Source organism: Megalobrama amblycephala, linkage group LG21 (genome assembly GCF_018812025.1).
Source record: "Megalobrama amblycephala isolate DHTTF-2021 linkage group LG21, ASM1881202v1, whole genome shotgun sequence".
Lineage (NCBI taxonomy): Eukaryota > Metazoa > Chordata > Actinopteri > Cypriniformes > Xenocyprididae > Megalobrama > Megalobrama amblycephala.
Window position 1 is genome coordinate 17,377,483 of NC_063064.1, and position 22,614 is coordinate 17,400,096.

At 36.1% G+C, this 22,614-nt stretch overlaps 1 protein-coding gene across 2 annotated transcripts in view; it reads left to right on the forward strand.

Moving 5' to 3' along the window:
• The first annotated feature begins 1,815 nt into the window (after positions 1-1,815).
• Positions 1,816-22,614, forward strand: part of nfasca (neurofascin homolog (chicken) a) — a 93,549-nt gene continuing 72,750 nt past the window's right edge. The window contains exons 1-2 of one of the 2 annotated variants that reach the window (XM_048172333.1): positions 1,816-2,029; positions 4,718-4,875. The gene's annotated coding sequence lies outside the window, so the exon portion shown is untranslated. The remainder of the gene's footprint in view (positions 2,030-4,717; positions 4,876-22,614) is intronic. The other variant, XM_048172332.1, reaches the window with a different exon arrangement.

Sequence of the window (22,614 nt, forward strand, 5' to 3'; positions counted from 1 at the left end):
GCATTTGAAATATCATTTATCGTTAAGAGTAGTGTTTTAAATTACCATAGGCCTGCCACAGTGTGTCTCCGATTACTCCTCAATATGTAGCTGGATCTTTACAATTAAAATCAGCATGAAATGGATATTGCAATAGTCTTTCGTGTAAAAAAAAAAAAGAAAGAAAAAAAAAGTGTTTGTGTAAAACATCATAAGCAGATCATATCTTATAGTTGTCATACTATGTATATTTGTTTATATTTGTACATTTCTGATGCTTATCATTCATTCCACGAAACCTGTACAGAGTCCCTCTGACTTTTTTCGGTATAATTTATCTATTGGGTCACCAAAATATATATTTTAAAAGCTTTTTGTATTAATTAAAATGTCTACTTTAATAATGTTTAAAAACATTTTTTATCTTTATATTAGAAATAATTGTTTTTTTTTTTCAGTTGACACCACCTATTTTGTCATGTCCCTCAAGGCCTTCTATGAAAGTGTACTTTGGGATATGAATAATAAAATGATGATGATTTGCCATTCCCATAAATATCCATCTGTGCTTTTTTGCTGGTAATGTTTTTTTTTCTATAAGTAAATTCATGATTATTCATTAAAATCACATTATTTATTTCCGTACCTCAGTAACCCCTCAACCCGGTTACACAAACCATTCTCCCCCTATAAAAATAATGAGCTGATACTTATGTGACATCATTAATAGGAAGTGACATCATAGAAGTCGTCTGAACAACATAAATTATAACATGTAAACTAAATTATGTTGTGAAATTGTGTAGACTCAACCCTGATACATCAATTAAAGATAGAAAACTATTACTTGTGAAAATTATCTTTATTATTTCAACATTATTCATGATTTCTTAATGTCATGCATGCCATGTGCTCTCCATTTATTCACTAGATTTAGAGCAGTGGCCAATTTGGGCAAAAAATCACAACCCCATCACACCTACATTTTTATTATTATCATTATTTTAAGTTTATGAAAAAGTAATTTAAAGTTTGTTGAACTCTGTCTGAAATGTTCAGAGCACTCATAAGAATACTGATTTTAGTAAAAATTTTGAAGTTAACCCTTTGATCAAAAATGATGAGTTTGCTGTCACAAAAAGTGCCCATTTCAAGCATTAGTATAGCAAAAGTGTGTGATTTTATGTAACTTTTATATTTGCAATTTCTGAATTAGTGTGAGGGACATCTGATTAATAGGAAAATGTTGATTTTATGACAAATACATTTTATAATAATATTCAAAGAGCTCCCATAGTGTCCATAACTTAAAATAATAGGGATTTGATGCCTGAGATGGGAAAATATGTTTTTCTGGAAGTTAAATATGTTATTCATGTTGTGGGGTGTTCAGAAAAGGAATACATTTTGGTAAAAAATCTAAAAATGTGCAAGTCCAAATCGTACAGGTTTCGTGGAATGATTGAAATGCATTCAAGGGGATATTCTGTATGGCTAGTGACTACATGTTTGTTGTTGAACTGGGCTAGTGTGTCACTATATTGTAATGGATGATGTAAAGTTCCCAGTCAAAGAGCACTGTGTGTTTGGAACAGAATGAATGAGGAATGAAGAATGACTGTGTCACAGCCTATCATGATAAATAATATTTTTTTATTATTATTAATCCAGTGCGCTGGATATCTATTTCTCTCATTAAACAACAGTAAACTACACTATACCATTCAAACGTTTGGGGTTTGGTGAGATGTTTTTGAAAGAAGGTCTGTTGTTATTCTAATAGATGCGTTAATCACGTGATATTAAACTGATGCTTCATTTGTATGAAGTTTTAGTAGTGCAGCACGAACGCAGATGATCGGAACACCTGTCCGGCTGGAATCGGAGGCGCGCCCACAGGAGCGAGCGTGGGAAGTGAGCGCGCGCTCTGCTGAAAGGGGAGTACAGGCAGAGCGAAGCAAGGGAGGATATTACCCGCGCCTTTACCGCATTACAGTGCGTATGGGAGAATCACACTGCATCGTATGTGGTCAAACCGGCAGCGATACAGGTAAGAGGGGCGATGTTATCACAGCGCTGTCAGGGTTAATGAATTACAAGCAACTGGCCTTGTTCCACAGGGGATAAAAGCAGACTGGATTTGTGTTTCTTTAATACGGCCGCTGCTGCTTCAGTAATCCTCGCGCATCCCGCGTGCTTCAGCCTCTCTGCGCATCTCTGAGTGATGCGGTCTTATTTCTGCTGCTCTGCGCAAATGTTCACAGCCGCTGTGTTATGAAGTACCCCGCTATATTTTACTAAACGGCAGATAAATATAAACGCAGCTTCTTTTAATGTCACCAGCCATATTTAGATCAATAAACTCGGGCGTTTCGAGGCTGTCAAGTTAGTTGTTTTGAGGCCGAATGTTGGACAAGGATGCTGTAGGGAGTGAAAGTGTCATCGACCCATCCAGGGCGCTTCTTTTAGCTCAAGGATATTGGGCGAACAGGGCGAACATTTGCTGTTTCATTACATGGGGAACCTTCAGGGCACTTTTGGTGGTAAATAGCGTTGTAATGTAATTCATTTTCTCTTAGGATGTTAGCTTGGCCTGTGTGGGGAAAATAACTTTTGGAGTAGCCTACATATAACGTTCAGTTTGAAAATCTTATGAATATAGTCGATAAACATCATAGGCTTACATATATGTTTTAATGAATTGTGTCTTATATTGGCTTTGATGACAGGATGAAAAGTTGTAGGCCTTAAATACATGTCGTCAGAACATCTATCTGTCTGTCTGTCTATCCGTCTATCTATCTATCTATCTATCTATCTATCTATATATATATATATATATATATATATATATATATATATATATATATATATATATATATATATATCTATATCTATCTATCTGTCTGTCTGTCTAACTCCCTCGTTCTATCTATCTATCTATCTATCTATCTATCTATCTATCTGCCTGTCTGTCTGTCTGTCTGTCTGTCTGTCTGTCTGGCTATCTGTCTGTCGTTTTATCTATATTATTCTGTCTGTCTCTATCTATCTGTCTACCTTTGTCATTCTATCTATCTATCTATCTATCTATCTATCTATCTATCTATCTATCTATCTATCTATCTATCTATCTATATATCTATCTATCTATCGTTCTATCGTTCTATCTATCGTTCTATCTATCTATCTATCTATCTCTATCGTTCTATCTATCTATCTATCTATCTGTCTGTCTGTCTGTCTGTCTGGCTATCTGTCTGTCGTTTTATCTATATTATTCTGTCTGTCTCTATCTATCTGTCTACCTTTGTCATTCTATCTATCTATCTATCTATCTATCTATCTATCTCTATGATCTATCTATTTATCTATCTCTGTTGTTCTATAGCTGTCTGTCTGTCTCTCACTATCTATCTATCTATCTATCTATCTATCTTTCTGTCTGTCTGTCTGGCTATCTGTCGTTTTATCTATATTATTCTATCTGTATTCTATCTATCTACTATCTATGATCTATCTATTTATCTCTGTCGTTCTATCTAGCCGTCTGTCTGTCTCCCACTATCTATCTATCTATCTATCTATCTATCTATCTATCTATCTATCTATCTATCTATCTATCTATCTATCTATCTATCTATCTATCTATCTATCTATCTATCCATCTGTCAACCTATCTATCTATCTGTCTGTCTGTCAGTCTGTCGTTCTATCTATATTACTATATTACTTGATCTGTCTATCTAAAAAATGGTGATTTTAACAGTAAAAGACTGTAAAAATGTTAAGATAAAAATCTGTTAATTGGTTAACAGCAAGTTTCCTTACTATATACAGTGATTAACTATAATAGATCTAACCTTACATTTAATGTACTTTTTTTTTTGATAAATTCACAGTTTTGGAAGTAAAAAAGAACAAGTCATTGTATAATTTACAGTGAAAAAAAAACATAAATTGACATTCCCAGAATTCCCTGCATGATCACATTTGATGTATTTTTCATTTAAATAACTATATGTTTCATCTTAGTTTTTTTTTCTTACCAGTTATGTACATTAGGGTTTTATGTTACATCTAATGTTGTTAAAGGAATCTTTATTGCATTACTTTAGTGTCATGTGGTACCATGATGGTGTTTAGTGTGTGCACCTTTTTATATTTTAGCATCTACCTTCTCAGCTTGTGATGAACTTTGATTCATCATGTGATTTTCTCATCACCACCTGTTTTTGGTGGTTGTCTATTACAGTGGTACAAAACAGATATTAGTTCTTCAATAGGTTGGTATATTAACATTATATCAGTTAATAAAATGTTTTTTTTTTTTTTTTTTTTTTTTTTTTTTTACTGTAAATATAAGTTAAATCTGCAAAACCTAAAAATGTTGCTACTGTATTTTTTATGGTAAATTTTGGTAAACCACAGCTGCCGGTTTTTATTATAAATAATCTATCTATCTATCTATCTATCTATCTATCTATCTATCTATCTATCTATCTATCTATCTATCTATCTTACCAAGTATTCTGATATATCTGACAATCTAGGTCTTCTCTTGCATAGATGTGATTGTAAACAATTCTGTTTGATCATTAAATTCTACAACTGTATATATGTGAGCCTGCAGGGACAAAGTTTCCATTTTTAATCTTTGACTGCAGCTGGGGAAACTCAGAGCAGCTGAATTAGCCCACTAACCGAACTCATTTTTTTTTTCCGTCATGAATTAAAGATGCAAAGCTGCCCACATCAGATGATATCTGTGGCCATGTGACCTGGCCTGGTCCCATATTCCCAGTGAACTGGACCATGGTCTGAATGATCCAGAGATGTGCATGTCATCCCCCATTCAGCAGTCTTTGCCATATTGTTTTGCAGTCATTCATGGAGGTATTTCAGTTTAGAAGTTAGAATGGAAACATGATAACCATTGGCAACCCAACAACGTTAGTCTATCCTGATTAGAAATGTCTAAAGAGTAATTTAATGAGAACAGTGTCCGATTAAATCTGAGCTTTTTCAGAGCAAACGGTACAACCTGCATTTCAAATGGTAACATAATATACATATAAAAAAGTGAATGGAGATTGAATCAAAGTTGCATGCAAAATGTATGTAATATGAAAGTTTTAGAGTAAACATTAAAATGAATGCTTGTGCTATTTTTGCACTCTTTATTTACATTTTTTATAATATAACTCAACTGCATCAAACACAATTTGCTTCTAGTTCATCGTACATTCTCTGTAAGCTGCAGTGACTTCAGCACACCACAAGATGCTGATATTTTACTCATTTTCTATTGCTAGCTTTGATTGTATTACACTTTAACCACCAGGAAACATTAGTATTTATAGTTTAACATGACACATTTTGAGATTTATTAAGCTGTTTTTTATAATGTTGCTGTATTCTATATTTTGTATAGGAATAGCTTTGAGGATCATCCACAAATGACCACATGCTTTTACCTCACCAACACCTATAGAGGTATTTTCTGCCATATGGCAAATTTTGAAGAAATCCTTTTACTTGGCAACATGTTAGTTGTGGCTCAAACCCTGTGGATACTCCCACTGAGCCTGCAATTAAAACAGCATTAGAGAAACCTGCTATTCTCTCTCAGCACCTTCTGCCACTTAAAGGAAACTTTAAATAGGGGAAGCTCACATTTTTTGTCAAGTATATGTAAATAACTCCAGTTTGCTCTCAAATATGAATTAAAGATGAATAAACAAAAGATTAATTAGGTTATTTGGAAAGATTGATTGACTTGATGCATAATATGCGATGTATCTTTAATGACTGCATTGAAATAAGGTCAAGAGATAACGTACAGTACGTAATTTAATTTCTTCCCCCAGCATTCCCATCTTTCCCCTCCTCTGCAGCTCAGATTCACCTACTCTCAAGTTTCCCACACTGCAACGGGATGCTCACCTTTTACTTCTCAGGGTTTTGTTTCCAGATGTGCTATTTTTAGCTGTGCAACAGCAGCTTTCTCCAGAGGGGGGCGAGGCAGGGTGAGAGAGGTGCGTCTGGAAGTGGAGTTTGGCCCGGTGCCGATTTGAACTGTTGTACACTGGATGGAAAGGAGAAGCTGAAAGGAATCTCAATCTCTGTCCGTCTCTGTTTCTTCCTTAGAGAGGATGAGAAAATGCGAAAGACCGAAACAATGGGGTCATCTGAAACATTTGGTTGTATTTTAGAGCAGAATGTTTTAGGAGATGGCTCCAGGGCCTTGTGTCTGTGTGCTTGGATGAAGCGCTAATGGAAGATTGTTATAGCCCCTAAAGTGCTCTTCATTTGGATTCAGCTGAGTCAAGGCAGTTGATAGATATGGATTTCAGACTGGCCTAAAACAAGGAGGACAGATTACTAGCTGCATCTAAATAGTTTTTTTTTTTTTTTTTTGTACAAGAATAACTTTCTCTTAGCAATGAGTAAAGAGGTCTTTCTGAGCACATTAGAGTACATTAAAGTCGGCATGAAATGGAAGTTGCAATAGATTTTCTTCCCTGTTATGACGTAGATATCAGAGTTAAATGGAAAATGTAGGACAGGATTTGATTTTGTACATTGGGAATTGGTTGGATTGTAGGAAATTGGTTAACTAATGATGTGCATGGATAAATCATTTTTAATAAGTAACTGTAACATTTTGTAAAAAAAAAAAAAAAAAAAAAAAAAAAGAATTGTCAATTTTTTGATTTCATGGTGACTTTAAACCTGGACTTATTTACAGAAATTAAGGATATTAATTGATGCTTTTTTTCTATTGGATATTATATTCAGATTAATTAATCTAATTAATCACATATATCAATATTTGCTGATCCCCCATATTAAGATAATTTAAGATATCACATTATTTTGTCAGATGAAATCATTAAACTTTATGTGGAAGTGGTTTTAGAAATTGATAAATTATTTGTTTTATTTTCAATATCAAGCATATCTCTGGCCTACAGTTCACACTGAATCATTTTGTGATCAATTTGTCTGTCCAAGGTCACATTATTAAATGCATAACAATATATATATATATATATATAATTATATGTATATAATTGTGTAAAATCTTATATCTTAAATATTCTGTGAAATATAGGAAGTATTTTATACACACACACACACACACACATATATATATATATATCATAGAATATTTATTTAAAATACAAAGTTTTAAATAATTACTTAAAATGTAATTATTGTATATCATTTAAAGGTGCCATAGAACATATTTTTAAAAGATGTAATATAAGTCTAAGGTGTCCCCTGAATGTGTCTGTGAAGTTTCAGCTCAAAATACCCCATAGATTTTTTTTTATTAATTTAACTGCCTATTTTGGGGCATCATTAACTATGCACCGATTCAGGCTGCAGCCCCTTTAAATCTCTCGCTCCCTGCCCTCCCAAGCTCTCGACTATAAGTGCAGTTATACTGTGCATAAACAAAGTTCACACAGCTAATATAACCCTCAAACGGATCTTTACAAGATGTTCGTCATTCATGCTGTATGCATGCATCGATTCCTGTGAGTATAGTATTTATTTGGATGTTTACATTTGATTCTGAATGAGTTTGAGGCTATATGCTCTGTGGCTAACGGCTAATGCTACACTGTTGGAGAGATTTATAAAGAGTGAAGTTGTGTTTATGAATTATACAGACTGCAAGTGTTTAAAAATGAAAATAGCGACGGCTCTATTGTCTCTGCGAATACAGTAAAAAACGATGGTAACTTTAACCACATTTAACAGTACATTAGCAACATGCTAACAAAACATTTAGAAAGACAATTTACAAATATCACTAAAAATATCATGTAATCATGGATCATATCAGTTATTATTGCTCCATCTGCCATTTTTCGCTATTGTCCTTGCTTGCTTACCTAGTCTGATGATTCAGCTGTGCACAGATCCAGACGTTAATACTGGCTGCCCTTGTCTAATGCCTTGATCATGGGCTGGCATATGCAAATATTGGGGGCGTACATATTAATGATCCCGACTGTTACGTAACAGTCGGTGTTATGTTGAGATTCGTCTGTTTTCCGGAGGTCTTTTAAACAAATGAGATTTATATAAGAAGGAAGCAATGGAGTTTGAAGCTCAACGTATGTCTTTTCCATGTACTGAACTCTTGTTATTCAACTATGCCGAGGTAAATTCAATTTTTGATTCTAGGGCACCTTTAATACATATTGTAATAAATGTGTTCACTGACTGATTTTGATTCTGGGCTGCTCTGTACCAGTGTCCCTCATAATTTTCATGCTACAGCAGAGATTCTCAGTTAATATCATTATAGAGAACATGAAGTAGCCCATGCATCTCACTGCATGACTCACTCCTGTTTCCATATTAAAGCTCTTCCTGTCTGATGCACTCTGAATATTTTATCATGGATCAGTAGGTAAATATCCAACAAAATCATTGAATGTGAGACATTGTCCATGTTGTATTTGCCACACCTTCACAAGTGCTGTCTCTGACGTCCTCTTATGTTTTGTTTGATCTATAGTTTCGCTCACCTCTGCCTTTCCAACAATGACCTCAGTGACTTATGATGGTGTTTTTGATGTACAACATCAAAGCATTTGCAGTGCATTGTTTGCATCCTTATTCTTCTTGTTTCAAAGCATTATATGCACTTTGGGAACTATCTATAAGTGTAACAGTCCTCCACTGGCTTTTTACTTCTCTGTGTCTACGCTATCTCTCTCTGTGACTTTTAGCAGGGCGCACATGGTGCCCTACACCCGCAGGGAGCCCACTGGCTCTGTGAAGCCAGCAGCCCTGCACCTGCACAGGCTTCTGAAGCAATGGGTCATTCGTTTGCATCAGGGTCAGAGTTTTCCCAAAGGAACTGCTACTAATAGATTAAGCACATGAATTAAGCATGGGAAATACAAAAAAATAGTGTCCATGACAATTAGTGAGGACAGTGATGAGACTAATGATGGTGCATGTGTGTGTATATATGTGTGTGTGGTCCTGATAAATATATACAGTACAGTCCAAAAGTTTGGAACCACTAAGATTTTTAATGTTTTTAAAAGAAGTTTCGTCTGCTCACCAAGGCTACATTTATTTAATTAAAAATACAGTAAAAAACAGTAATATTGTGAAATATTATTACAATTTAAAATAACTGTTTTCTATTTGAATATATTTCACAAAGTAATTTATTCCTGTGATGGCAAAGCTGAATTTTCAGCATCATTACTCCAGTCTTCAGTGTCACATGATCCTTCAGAAATCATTCTAATATGCTGATCTGCTGCTCAAGAAACATTTAATGTGTACAATTGTACAAAATATTTGTGTACAATATTTTTTTTCAGGATTATTTGATGAATAGAAAGTTCAAAAGAACAGTTTATCTGAAATCTAATCTTTTGTAACATTATAAATGTCTTTACTGCCACTTTTGATTGATTTAATGCATCCTTGCTGAATAAAAGTATTCATTTCTTTAATTTCTTTTCAAAAAATAAAAATAAAAATTCTTACTGACCACAAACATTTGATTTCTGAAGGATCATGTGACACTGAAGACTGGAGTAACGATGCTGAAAATTCAGCTTTGCATCACAGGAATAAATTACTTTGTCAAATATATTTAAATAGTACACAGTTATTTTAAATTGTAATAATATTTCACAATATTACTGTTTTTTACTGTATTTTTAATTAAATAAATGTAGCCTTGGTGAGCAGACGAAACTTCTTTTAAAAACATTAAAAATCTTAGTGGTTCCAAACTTTTGGACTGTACTGTGTATGTATATATATATATATATATATATATATATATAACAATAAATAAGTGTAGTTGTTATTATTTGGATTGTAGCCCTTCAGATGGAACATATGTTGACATTGGGATTGATGCAGTTGACCTGTTTTTTTTTTTGTTTTAATTAGTGGAATTGTTTTATTTTTATTTTTTTCCTAATTAGTGGTTTGACTTATTTTAAATAAAGTAGTTAGACCAATGCGGCGAAGTCTCCATTCATTACAAATATCGAAGCTGGACAATGAACCGTAACATGAACCACATTCTTAAATGGTAAATCCTTAAAGAGTCAAAAGTACATGATGGAATCAAACCATTTATCAACATTAAATAGAGGTTGAGTTAAGTATAGCTCAGATTTGTTGAACAGAACATTTGTGAAGTAAAATGAATACAAAAAGAAAGAAGCCTTCCAATGATTGTCATTGTGAATCATTTAAAATCTTTTCAGTATAGAATCGGATGCTGCTTTCTTTAACAAAACACAGACATCAGAGAGGCTTTCGAATCGCATGTGTTGACACAGGTTTTACATTGTACATAATAAATATGATGTTGAAAAGGGCTACAGTATACCTTTAATGTGGCTTCTCGTTTGATTTACAGTATTGTTTATGGCTGAAAGGGGAAAATCTTTTAACAGAAGACTTCTTCTCTTTAGTGCAGAGCCATTGAACTCTTTGGGGATTTGTTTTGTTAAAAGTCATTGAATGACAGATGTTTGAGGTCCCGAAGTCAAAGAATGCTGGAGATTGGATGGTGAACATTAGCTAAAAAAAAGCTAACCATTAACTAGACCGTGAGAGCAGTAGTCGGTATTTGTGAACCTTTGTTGAAGACACACTTACAATGAAGTAAACTGTACTGTACTTGATTGGCTGGTAATTAATACAATAGGTTAGTTAAAGGATTAGTCCACTTTGAAATAAAATGTTCCTGATAATTTACTCCCCCCCATGTCATTCAAGATGTTCATGTCTTTCTTTCTTCAGTCGAAAAGAAATTAAGGTTTTTGATGAAAACATTCCAGGATTATTCTCCTTATAGTGGACTTCAATTGACTCCACTGTTGAAGTTTCAGTGCAGCTTCAAAGGGCTTTAAACGATACCAGAAGCTGTATGACCTACGTTTTCCCTTTTCTACTTATGGAAAAAACATAACTGGCACTGCATTTGTTCTGTAAGTTGAATAGGGAAGGCGTAGGACAAACAGCGTAAGTTTTTTGAAGAATACGGAAGACGGAAACACTCGCAAGGCGATCATTTGTGTTTATAAAGCATATACATTTGAATTTTTTAGAAAATGACTGATCGTTTCGCTAGATAAGACCCTTATTCCTCGTCTGGTATCGTTTAAAGCCCTTTGAAGCTGCACTGAAACTATCATTTTGACCTTCAACCGTTTGGAGTCAATTGAAGTCCACTATAAGGAGAATAATCCTGGAATGTTTTCATCAAAAACCGTAATTTCTTTTCGACTGAAGAAAGAAAGACATGAACATCTTGTATGACATGGGGGTGAGTAAAAGGTGCCTCTACACATGTTTCTGTTTGATATGTCATTTTCTTCTATCCAGTATGGTCCTAAATATTTTTAAAAAACATATAGAAATGCATTTAAATATTTTGCTGTCATTAACAAAACCTCAGATCACATAACCTTTAATGTAATTAGCAGGATTGCTGCCATTATGAGTGAAAAATAAGCCCATATTTTAATTGAATTGTATATTTGATTAAACAGTTTCATGCCAAATTCAAAGCCATATGGCCAAATCATTCTTTACCAGATTACAATCAGTTAAATTAGCCTAGAAAATCAATAACCCTCTGATCAAATTAGCAATGGAGTCATCTGATATGACACATTTTCACATTTCAGCTTGTTTAAGGGTGGTTGGGGGAAGGGGAAGTCTTCATTAGCTCTGAATATCCCTTGGGATCACAGACAGCCAGCAAGCAAGCCCTGGAATTTCCCCATCAAAACCTGCCCAGGTGGAAACACCTGTCGCCGTAAACAATAAAGAAAACATGACACATGCCTTGTCTTGTTTTCTTGTGTGAATGGAAGTATGGACAATAACAAGCATCTTTATAAATGGTGATGGGATCTGAGGTCAAGGTGTGAGGTTTTGTTATTACTTCCAGGTGCACTTGAAGTTGTTAAGAATAGAAAACCACATTTAGCCTACTATGGAACTGCCTGGCAGCTTCAAATTGGCCTCTGTGTTCTTATTAGTGTGGTTTCTGATGTGTTAAGACTGGCGTTGAGTCACTTGGGACATATAGCTCAGGGATATTACAGATGATTCTTCATTTATGTCAGCGGTCTTGTACTGCCACTCTGCAATTACTGTGAGATTGAGCTTTCTGTATCTGTGTCATGCAGTCTGTCACAAAAGGATGATGTGAAAAAATGAAGACTCATTCCTGTCAGGAAACCTGAGCCTCAGGGCTTGAGGGGAGGGAGGTTTCGAGAGAGAGAGAAGAAGAGAGGACTGTTTGTGTCCTCATATGTCGTTTGGAGGGGTTGGACGCACAGTGGATGAGGTGTCATTCTGTGAAACTGTTGCTTGATAAGGGGATTTCTGGTGGATTTTAAACTGTCTAAAGACAAAAAAAATGTGTTTATGTATTAAATTGCATTGTGCCATCACAAGCTACAGTAAATTAATGTGTTTTAATATATTTTGATATATTGATATTTTGAGTATACAGTACTACAGTACCCTAAGTTTTTGAAGGAAGTCTCTTATGAACATCAAGATTGTGCACGGTTGCGCACCTTCAGAAAGGAAATGTAAATAATGCACAGGTTTGAAAATTTTACAGTTTAAATCCACATTACAAGCCTTGTTCAAAAAGTTGTGAAACTACAAGGTTCACTTATTTATATATATTTTAATACATGTACCGTATTTTAACAGTATTTTTAATATACATATATATATATATATATATATATATATATATTATTTTTTTTTTTTATATTTACTTACTATACAATATCATGGTTACAGGACAGACCTTTTAAATTTGTCCTGTACTGACAAATATAACATAAAAATAATAGAATTTTAAAGGCACAATATGTACATTTTCACCACTAGAGGTCGCTTATTCAAAACAAAGGCGTAGCTTGATGACGCTTTGATTTCGTGGAATCATGGGATGTGTTGTTTTCACGTCTACAGCCGGTGGAAAAGAATTGGGATGGGATTCGAGCACAAATCATGTTTATGGATGAGATTATTAACGTTACTGTAGTATGAAGCAGAGCAGGGCGAGTGCTGTGCGAGCAGAAAGGAGGCCGCTGGAGTGATTGCTAATGATAGACGAGAACGACACGCGGCTCGAGAGCAGCAGAACTTTTATTATGTGGGGTAAAGCAGCACTGTTTATCATGAGACACTTAATGCACACTGCAGTTAGCTAGATCGATATTAGCCATGGTAAAACATGGTACTCGCTGTAAATCAAGAAAACGAGATTTAAACAATAAGACTCACTATGTTGAGCTATATAACATGATTAGTTTTCTGTCGAATGTATCCATTTAAACAGTTGCTCACCGGTCTAATAAAACACATGATATATTAAAGGTGCCATCGAATTGAAAATTGAAATTACGTCGGCATAGTTGAATAACAAGAGTTCAGTACATGAAAATGACATACAGTGCGTCTCAAACTCCATTGTTTCCTCCTTCTTATATAAATCTCATTTGTTTAAAAGATCTCTGAAGAACAGGCGAATCTCAACATAACACACACTTTATAAATCTCTCCAACAGTGTGTAATGTTAGCTTTAGCCACGGAGCACTATCAAACTCATTCAGAATCAAATGTAAACATCCAAATAAATACCATACTTGCGTGATTAGACATGCTGCATGACGAACACTTTGTAAAGATCCATTTTGAGGGTTATATTAGCTGTGTAAACTTTGTTAATGCAGTGATAGAGGCGAGAGCTCGGGAGGGGGCGGAGAGTGCGCGATTTAAAGGGGCCACAGCATGAATCGGCGCATTTCTAATTATGCCTCAAAATAGGCAGTTAAAAAAAATTATTTAAAAAAATCTATGGGGTATTTTGAGCTGCAACTTCACAGACACATTCAGGGGACACCTTAGACTTATATTACATCTTCGTTCGATGAAAAAATGTATGATGGCATCTTTAAAGCGTCTTTTGTGTTTCCATGGTTTCTACAAAATAAAACCAAGGGTAATGTGGGTATGATGTCAGTGATGGGTGTCCTGGTTAAAATTGCTTATTTCTCTGGATTTAAACATTCTTGGAAACATTTGGGATAATGTAAGTACACAAATTAACAAAATATATAACATTGTTTTAGTGGTTTTTGGAAATTTGAATCCAAAAATCTTACATATTGTGCCTTTAACTTGTAGAGTTGATGTCATAATGACAATGTTTCTCAGATTTAAGAAATAGTTAATTGCTTTAAAAGGGGAAGATCTGATGGTATATCAGGGGACGTGCATAACCTAGGGACACATTAACTAAATGTAAACTTAAGTTGTATATATTCTGAAATAGAAATATTTTATACTAATCCACTGTAAAAATTGCATCATCTATTCATCATTCAAGTAATTTTTTCCACATATGAGGGACCCAAATGGCATCATTTGACAGCTGACAGGGAGAAGCACGACTGAGTTGTTCAAAACAATGAGAAAAAGGCGAGAAGCGAGTGAGAGACGAAAGTCTGTCACTATGTCTCCTTTCTCACTATCCATCCTTCTTCCCTCATTTCTCCCGTTATAAGCAGATGGACAGTGGGGGCCAGGGAATGGAGCTCCTTGGAGTCTGGCGTGGTGTCCATTGTGGGCTTTTGATATTTAAACTCACCCTCCTCTGCCCTCAGGGGACGCCCGATTGTCTCCATTGTTCAGTAAAAAGTGGGCCAAGAAAGAGAGAAATAAAGAGGGGGGATCAGATTGACATAAAAGGGGAGGGAATGATTGGTAAGATAAAAAACAGAAGAAAACAGTCTTTGACTGACAGTTTTTTCTGGTTCAACCAGATTTGTACCGAAGTGTGTTTTGTGGAGTGCACCAAATATGTGATGTGATGGACAGGAGCACAGAGAAAGCACGGCAAGGGAGTTTTCCACCATTGTGAGAGGATTTTTTTGATGTCAGCAAATAAGGAAGATGAAAAAAGTGTGTGTGTGTGTGCAGCGAGTGGGCTGTCAGGTACTGAAATAACAAGCAACTAGACAAGCTGCTAGACAATAAATGAATAAATATAGATCCATTTAATCCTGTTTTATAAAATTACAAATTAGTATTAATTTCCCGACACTTTCCTGATATGCTTTTACCGTTTCGAGATTATAAACACTCAGTTTGTACAAATCATTTCACATCTCACCTCACCTCAGTGCTCCGTGACACGAACAGACAGCGCAGATGCATGGGAGAGAGAACGATTTTCTGTGCCAGATGTATGCTGTGGGGTTTTTAGGGAAAGACCAGCCAAATTGCACACGCTCCCATCTGTACCTTTTGCCGCTAACAAAGTAGTGAGTGAACGCAGGCCACACAAAGCAGTATCAAATATGATATTAGCCTCTGAGACAACAGCTCATGCTAAATTGGCCTGTAAAGGCCCAATAAATCTGCAGAGCCTGTTTATTTAATATAAACCTACGATTTTTTTTTTGTTTGAAAGAGTCAAAATGAGATTATGATGGATGAGAAATCTTATCTTAAAATGAATCAGCACTTTAGGAAATTTGAATTCTTAGGCCTGCGGGTCTTATGAGATATTGAGAACCGAAAGAGAGCAGCAAAGAAAGTAAATGTAAAATTTATTTATGAGTATGTCCATGTGTTAGGGGAACCTTTTTCGGCTTTTATATTTTTGCTTTTAATTTTTAATCAACCAGGGATTTGTTGGCATACACATTTAAACATGCCATCTGATAAACTGTTAGCGTGTAACCTGCATTGACATGAACTGAGCTGAATGAAAACAGCAAGTCTTTAATTATTCATTTGTTCATTTGCTGAATGAAATCATAGACCTGTTAGCTTATGAATAACTGATTGTCAGTATTTGGCGTCAAAATAGTACCAGACATTACAAGAATAATATATTTATATTTATAATATAGCAACACTTTAGTTTAGGGTCCAATTCTCACTATTATCTTGCTGCTTATTATCATGCATATTACTTGGATTTTGGCTGTTTATTAGTACTTATAAGCAGTTACTTAATGCCCTGCATGACCATTCTGCATCCTTTAATCCTACCCAATACCTAAATTTAACAACTACCTTACTAACTATTACTAAGCAGCAGTAACTAGGAGTTTATTGAGGCAAACGTCGTAGTTAATAGTTTGTTAATAGTGAGATTTGGAACTAAAGTGTTGCCATATTGATTTATAATTTAAAAAGCTGTATTTTTTGCATTGCATTTTGCATTGTTTGAAGCAATGAAGAAGTGCTCAACAAATTAATTTGTCCAGAATTGATGTCTTGGCAATAATATTTTAGCTGTTTTTCTACATTGGAAATGATAGCTCTGTTGTGCCCCACAAAATACAGGTCATATTGAACTCAGGCCAAATAAGGGCTATTCAGTCATGTCATTTAAGTTGTTTAGACTCCTAGTTACATGCTGCAGCTCCTCATTTATGGTGTTTTAATTGGGTCACCATGGGCTAGTGGCTAATGTGTTCAGACAGTCCTATCCTGAGCATTGCTAAATGGCTAATCTCAGCAAAGGTCAGGAAATGAGGGTTTGTTAATGTCGAGATGTCCATCAACCATAAGTCTCAGTTTCTTCTCCATTGTATCACTCTTCCTCATCTCCTTGTATGGCTGTTAATTAGACTAGCATCTCCTTTTAAGGCATGCGAATCGATCTGTTTGTCATTGTGATTGCTTGCAGATGACACAGATTGCACTTTATCTCAGTGAGGTTACGACATGCAGTTTATTTTTCCTTCTCTAGGGCCGTAACCCAAAGGTCAGTGTCACCACGGCTGTTTTGAAGGTCATAACGTGCAGAAGTGTCACACTGTTTTGCCTTTTGGCTTTCATGTGGGTGAGTCACCTAGAAGGTGACTGTGTTTATAACCTAATGCATCGTTGTAGATCAGCTTCAAATGTCAGGGTTTAATTCAGATTGGAGAACATTAAATTAAGGTTAGTTTCGATTGCTCAGTTGCTTGCTGAGATGTAATAACCAAAGGTGAAGGTTGTAGACGTGGGCAAGCTAGCATGGGGGAGAGGGATGCCATAAAAGATTTATGTTGACACAAGACATTCAAATTTATGTGTCAATTTAGAGAGTAATTTTTCGTTAATGCAGTTTTTAGGGATCTGTTTAATAGATCTGTTCTGCATGTCACTCTCTATCAAGCTCATTGTACCTGAAGCTAAAGTGTGTCTGTAAGAGAATATGAAATATTCTCTAGAGTAAAATATCTCCAAAATATAACACCAATAGTAGATGTATTAGCTTATGATTCTAACTAAATACAGCATTAAACACCATAAACTCACCTTTTAAAAGAAAAGAATATGTGTTTATATTGACATGAGGGTCAGTAAATAATGACCAAATTTTCATTTTTGGGTGAACTAGCACTGATTCTAGAAATAAAATTGCCACAAGGATTTCCTCTGCCTGCTACATGTAGGTCAAATGCAGAGATTCACCTAATGCTCACAGAAACGCAGTAACCTGCTTGTTGTATCACAACTTATGCCATTAATTACTGCTTCTTTAAATGAGCCTAAAATGTGTGTTCAAAAGTGTTATGGTAATATTTTTAAGATTCATGCATATCTATTCCCATATTCGTTCCATCTAATTAGCTGAGATGTGATAACCTTGGTTTGGCACAAGTGTTTTGTCCCTAGAAATAATAACCATGCCTGCAGGTGTTTCTCAGAGGGGGGTGTCTGTAATTTGACGCATCTAAAATAACCTTATGGTAAGCAGTGACTCTGTTATCCCTGTCTTTTCCCACGGCTCTAAGAAGGATATGAGACTGCCGTTGTGAAAGCTCTTTATATATATAATATAAATACAATGCTCAGCGTAAATGAGTACACCCCCTTTGAAAAGTAACATTTTAAACAATATCTCAATGAACACAAAAACAATTTCCAAAGTGTTGACAAGACTAAGTTTTATATAACATCTGTTTAACTTATAACATGAAAGTAAGGTTAATAATATAACTTAGATTAAACATTTTTCAGTTTTACTCAAATTAGGGTGATGCAAAAATGAGTACACCCCACAACAAAAACTACTACATCTAGTACTTTGTATGGCCTCCATGATTTTTAATGACAGCACCAAGTCTTCTAGGCATGGAATGAACAAGTTGGCGACATTTTGCGACATCTATCTTTTTCCATTCTTCAAAAATGATCTCTTTTAGAGACTGGATGCTGGATGGAGAGTGATGCTCAACTTGTCTCTTCAGAATTCCCCATTAGGTGTTCGATTGGGTTCAGATCAGGAGCCACTGAATCACTTCCACCCCGTTCTTCTTCAGAAATCCAACAGTGGCCATAGATGTGTGTTTAGGATAATTGTCATGTTGGAAAAGTGCATGACCACCAAGGGCTGGGAGTGATGGTAGCGTCTTCTCTTTCAGTATAGAGCAGTACATCTGTGAATTCATGATGCCATCAATGAAATGCAGCTCCCGACACCAGCAGCTCTCATGCAGCCCCACATAAGGACACTGCCACCACCATGTTTCACTGCAGGCACCATGCATTTTTCTTTGTATTCCTCACCTTTGCAGTGCCATACAGTTTTGAAGCCATCGGTTCCAAAAACATTTATCTTGGTCTTATCACTCTAGAGTCCCAGTAGTCTTCATCTTTGTCAGCATGGGCCCTGGCAAACTTCAGGCGGGCTTTTTTGTGCCTGGGCTTTAGGAGAGGCTTCTTTCATGGACGGCACCCATGCATGCCATTGCCATTGCAGTGTACGCCGTATTATGTCATGGGAAATAGTCACCCCAGTTTGGCTTTCTACTTCTTTAGATAACTGCAGTGAACTTGCATGCCGATTTTCTTCAACCCTTCTCGTCAGAAGACGCTCCTGTCAAGGTGTTAACTTCCGTGGATGACCTGGACGTCTCTATGATGGTTGCACTTCCATCTTTTTTTAAATGTTTGTACCACTTTTGCTACAGTATTCTGACTGATAAGTAAAGCTTTGCTGATCTTCTTGTAGTCTTTACCTTTTTGGTGTAAAGAAATAATTTTCTTTCTCAGGTCTTGTGACATTTCTCTTCCATGTGGTGCCATTGCTGACAGCATGAAATGGGAAGGGGTTTTAACACCCTTTTATAGTCAACTGTCTGATAGTAAAAAAAAAAGTGATAGTAAAGACATTCATAATGTTACAAAAGTTTTTTTTAATTCTAAATAAATGATGTTCTTTTAGTCATCATATAATCCTGAAAGAATATATATAGGTTTCAAGAAAAATATTAAGCAGTTTCTTCAAAATCAGCATATTAGTATGATTTCTGAAGGATCATGTGACACTGAAGACTGGAGTAATGGCTGCTGAAAATTCAGAAGTAATATATTAGAATTTAAATTAAATAAAAAAATAGGTATTTTTCTAAAATTAAAACATAATATTAAAATATAATATTTCATAATATTACTGTTTTACTGTATTTATGATCAAATAAATGCAGCTTTGATCTTTTTTCTTTCTTTTTTTTACATTAAATTAGATAAATTGACCTGTACTTTCTTTGTATGTTCTTCTCAGTCTGAAGGATAATACAATAAGTTAATTTACTGTAATTAGTTCCACAAGTCTGTATAATATCCAGACAGAGACACATGTCCTTGCAGTTGTATTGTCCTTCCTTGATCCTTTATACAGTAGATGCTGACACTGTTTTACAAGGGGCTGCAAATCTGAATAAAACCATGTACATTTATTTAGTCTTTTTGAAGGACCCTCAGCAGACCCTCTGAGACCTGTATAGAGTTACAAGTCGCTATCAGTGTTTTCAAACAGAACAGGTGTCCATTGGGTCCCACTGGGAGGTTACATCATCTTCAAGGCCTATTGTATTAATTCATAGGCTTAAACAGTGTGTTATGTCATACGTAGAAAGGAAGCTTTGAATTGATGTAGGATATCTTTTGGATTAAAAAAAAAATCCACTTCCCTTATCTGTGCAAGTTATTGATCTAAAGCAGATGTTATAATCTCTATGGCACAGATGGCTTGTCTTGGTTTTGTAATTACATATGCAGGACTGTCTTGTGGTTCTGCAGTCCAGCTGCTTTGCCCCATTGTATTCTTAGTCGTTGGTGGTGTGTGTGCGTTTGGGGGATACGCACGCGCACTGGCAGGAGACCAAAGCTTTCCCTCCCTTGTCCAGACTTCTTGAGGGCAGATCGGGGCTCCGCCAGCAATTAACTGAAGAAATGACAACACCTCCTGTTGATAGAGGCTCCTGAAGAACCGAGGGGGAAGGGTCAACGTGCCTGCGTGCGACAGCCGGCGTTTGACTGACAAGCAAGGAAGGGCTTTTTGTTAATTCTGATTCAGCCGTCTGTCAGTGTAGATGTAAAGTAGGTCTGGAGACTAAACTGAACCGCGACCCCAGGGTTTAACACACTGGATGTCAGACCCGGGGTTGACTCTTCTACTGACACAGTTAAACGCTCAGAGCCCTGATCGGTGGCGTGTTTCCTCCTCATCCATATGTTTTCGATGTGTCTAGCCCACAAAAGTTTGCTTTATAGGTCAAGTGTGCATATGCATATTGACAAAGATCTGGAACAGTGTTTCCAATTTAGCGATTTTGTCACTAGATTAAGTGACTTCCCTGCCCCTTTTAAGACTTTTTTCCAAAGTTTAGGGATAAATCTAGCAACTGCTTGGACAAACCTTATCTAGATTCTTATTTTGCACACTGATCTATATTCATATTTTTATAAACCAATGAATTTGCCATTATGATGTCATCTAGTGACATTTACCTACCAGTTTTAGCTACTTTCAATTGAAAGTAGTTGTCAACACTGAACTGGAATCTCACATTTAACCTTTATGCTGCACATTTAGCGTGTGTTTTTTCCTGACAGGAGAAATTGTGTGGAAGTCATGAGGGGCTTTTGTACCGGAGGAACCTTTTCATAGTTCCTAGAACTATTGGCTGAAGTACCCGGATTTTGCCATGTTCACACCGCAGGAACTAGGAAAGATTTTAGTTCTAGGAACTCCTTTTGGGGGAACTAAATTAGCTTCTACTTCAGAGTAGGGTCTAAACCAGCATTATAGGAACTATCAGTGACATAAGTGTACATTGATTGGTCAACCGCATGTCAAACACTAGCATTTTTAAAAAGCCGTGTAAACATATTTACTTCACGAACATGGAAAACAGCAATAGCGGCATATACCTGCAGGGTTGTGTTTTTTTCTCCACCTCAATGATATGTAGTACTGAAAGTGGTCATAGGAGATTTTGTCTCTTAGCCCCACTTTTTGCACTTTCATTCACGTAAATTATGCATTTACATTCCATCTTTGTTATCATGAAAACACGTTTGCAAATGCCCTGCTTTAAGACGCCACTGTCGGCCGATTCAGAGTTCCTATTCCTGGTGCAAACCGTGACCAACAAGAAACTGGTGACCACCATTTTTGAAATAGCAGCTAATCGAGCTAATAGCAGCTCGATCGTAATCTCCATCTATATACAAATTACGGCGAGCCGTGTTTGGATGCCGATGTAGGTTTGCAAAGCCATGAGCATCAACAGTAGTGTAACATTCACGATTGTTGATAGAAGGCTTGTTCGAGATGCATCGGAGCAGCGCGAACCGATTCGGCGGGTGCCGCGGGTCCGCGGGAGCGTTTGTAGAGCATACGACTTGTGCTTTTGGATCGTTCTCGCGGAGCTTTGATGTCATGCGCCGATCGCTATGCGAGAAGCCGATGCATCTCAAACGAGCCTGGTGTATTTGTGTTTGGCGCTGCGGCGCTAGCTTTGCTGTGAAATATGAGACGTATACAGTGACGCAAGACCTGGCTCTGTGGTGGCTCTCTAGCCTGTGGAAAGGCAAACTGGTTCTTAGAAGGCTCGTCAGTTGAACCAACTCCGAACTGGCACTAGCACTAGCTCTGAACTAGCACCCGGTTCGTGCTGGTGGAAAGGGGGTACTAGTGGCTAGTTCCTAGAACTATTTGGTGCGAAAGCCCCTATTGATGGTCATATGATTGGATCGCATCGTGTAAGAATTTATTTAGGGGCTGTTTACACAACACCATTTCAACAAAAAACTGAAAACTGGCCATTCATTTACGTCAACAGCAGTTTGGCGGCCTCAAAACAAAAGATTTTGAAATTAGGTTTCAAAGTGCAAGTTTTTGAAAACGATACCATTATCCTCTCCATGTAAACAACAAAAACGTGAATTTGTGAAAATGGTGACATCATGTGCAAGCGAATTACATTTTCATTCTATAGCTGCACAATGTTTCTTTACAAAGTAACGTCGCCAACTACTGGCCTGGCGTGCATAACACAGCGTTTTTAGTATTTTTCCTGGATCTTTGAGAACAGGGATCTTTTTGACAATGTTGTCGTCTGTTCATGAAAAAAGCGAAGGTGTACTAAAAATGGAAAAGTTTTTCCATTTTAAAACACATAGAAAATGTTGATGCTCATACAATTAAAAAAATTGGCTTGAATATATGAATGTACACTGTAAAAAAAATCCCAGTAAAATTTACGGTAAAAAAACGGCAGCTGTGGTTGCCAGAA